Raw genomic sequence first — 2,500 nt, forward strand, 5'->3', positions numbered from 1 at the left:
ACAGCAGGACGGTGGCCATGGAAGTCGGAATCCGCCAAGGAGTGTGTAACAACTCACCTGCCGAAGTTACTAGCCCTGAAAATGGATGGCGCTGAAGCGTCGTGCTTATACTCGGCCGTCAGTGGCATGTGCGGTCGCCCTTCGGGGCGGTCATGAAGCCCTGATGAGTAGGAGGGTCGCGGAGGTGAGCGCAGAAGGGCTGGCCGTGAGGCCGTCTGGAGCCGCCTTCGGTGCAGATCTTGGTGGTAGTAGCAAATACTCCAGCGAGGCCCTGGAGAGCTGAGGTGGAGAAGGGTTTCGTGTGAACAGCCGTTGCACACGAGTCAGTCGATCCTAAGCCCTAGGCGAAAGCCGATGTTGATGTGGCGTTGTTAATCGTGTTTATAAGTGGTGGCAGAAATGCTATGCATCTTGACGCGTGACGCACGCCCGTCGGGCGAAAGGGAATCCGGTTCCTATTCCGGAACCCGGCAGCGGAACCGAAATTAAACCGGGCCCTCGTAAGAGAGTTCGTCGGGGCAACCCAAAAGGACCCGGAGACGCCGTCGAGAGATCCGGGAAGAGTTTTCTTTTCTGCATAAGCGTTCGAGTTCCATGGAATCCTCTAGCAGGGAGATATGGTTTGGAACGCGAAGAGCACCGCATTTGCGGCGGTGTCCGGATCTTCTCCTCGGACCTTGAAAATCCGGGAGAGGGCCACGTGTAGGCGTCGCGCCGGCTCGTACCCATATCCGCAGCTGGTCTCCAAGGTAAAGAGCCTCTAGTCGATAGAATAATGTAGGTAAGGGAAGTCGGCAAATTAGATCCGTAACTTCGGGATAAGGATTGGCTCTGAGGATTGTGGCGTGTCGGGCTTGTTGGGGAAGTGGGTCACGGCTAACGTACCGGGCCTGGGCGAGGTGATGCGTTTCGCTTGCGTTACGTTTGATCCGAGCTCGGTCCCGCGTCTTGGCCTCCCGCGGAATCGTCAAGCTTCGAGACCCCGTGAGTGCTCGCAAGGGTGCTCTGGGTAATCTCTGCGGCCGTCATCTAACAATCAACTCAGAACTGGCACGGACTGGGAGAATCCGACTGTCTAATTAAAACAAAGCATTGCGATGGCCCCAGCGGGTGTTGACGCAATGTGATTTCTGCCCAGTGCTCTGAATGTCAACGTGAAGAAATTCAAAAAAGCGCGGGTAAACGGCGGGAGTAACTATGACTCTCTACGACTCTCGGGGATTTAGTCGACCCCAGCCATGTCAGTTTCCGAACTGGCATGGTTCTTCGCAGCCTCCTCGTGGCGAGAGTCGGACAGTAACCGATCGGTACTGACTAATGCGATGCGACAAAGGTGATTTGGGTTACCCCCCCGAATCACGACAAATATGGGTCTCAACTCAGATGATGAAGCCTCGGACGACGGGGAGACATGGTCTCGGTCTCCCCGGGATAATGTTGGCGGGACCACTGGTAATGATAGGCATGCGTTGGACTCGATTATGGTTGATCTCCCCTTTTCCCAACACTCTTGTCCACTTTGTTTGAGTGAAGGTAATGGCAACTTCCTCCACATGGCATTAAGGGACACATTGGCACACCTGGAAACAAAACATCCGAATATTATACCCACCTTTATCTGCAGCAAGTGTAATAGTAAGGAGTCGAACAACTGGCGCTCTATTGTTGGACACACGGCTCGTTGTAAAGGTGTTAAGGTTCAGTTGGGGGAAATTCAATGTCCCGAGTGCGCACGAAAGTTCCTCTCTAAAATATCGTTGGGACTTCACATGAGATCGAAACATCCAGTGGAGCATAACAAAAAGTTGCTGGAAGGAAGGAAGAGGGAAAGGAAGAAAACTGTCGGTACAGGTTGGACCAGGGAGGAAGAGGATGAGCTGGCCAGGCTTGAGATGAAATACGCCGGTAACCAAAGGAAGGCGGCACAAATTGCGACTGAATTAAAATCTAAGTCAAATAAACAGATAAGGGACAAACTAGCATATAACCGCAGAAGAGCTAGAACAATAACAGCTAATGACTCACCTGATGATGAGGAAGTTGGAGTCACATCGAATATGGAGCAGCAGTCTGCTGGCGTTCCACCACCTGATCTCGAATACCTGAGACAGAGTTGGTTGGCCTCAAATCAGGAGGGGATTATGCAGCTGTTGGACTCAGTCGAGTCCTTGTCTGGGAGTTCAGTTTGTGCTGCCAAAATATCGGAGCTCCTCCGAAGACTATTAAGATCTAAAAAGACAATCTCACAGGAAAATATCGATGAGGTCTATAACATCATACTCACCAGAGCGAGAGAGCTTGCCACCTCGGGGGACACGTCGGTCCCTGCAGCTTCCTCTGGCACTCGGCCCTGCAGCCCTAAAAAAAAGAAAAAGAAGTCAGTAAAGAAATATATCTACGCTAGATCTCAAGATTTATATAAAAATTCGCCATCCACTCTCGCGAAATACATCGTCGATGATGTTCGCTTCCATGAAGACAATGGTATACAGGTTGAACG

Source organism: Harmonia axyridis, chromosome X (assembly GCF_914767665.1).
Source record: "Harmonia axyridis chromosome X, icHarAxyr1.1, whole genome shotgun sequence".
In the NCBI taxonomy this organism is placed as follows: Eukaryota; Metazoa; Arthropoda; class Insecta; order Coleoptera; family Coccinellidae; genus Harmonia; species Harmonia axyridis.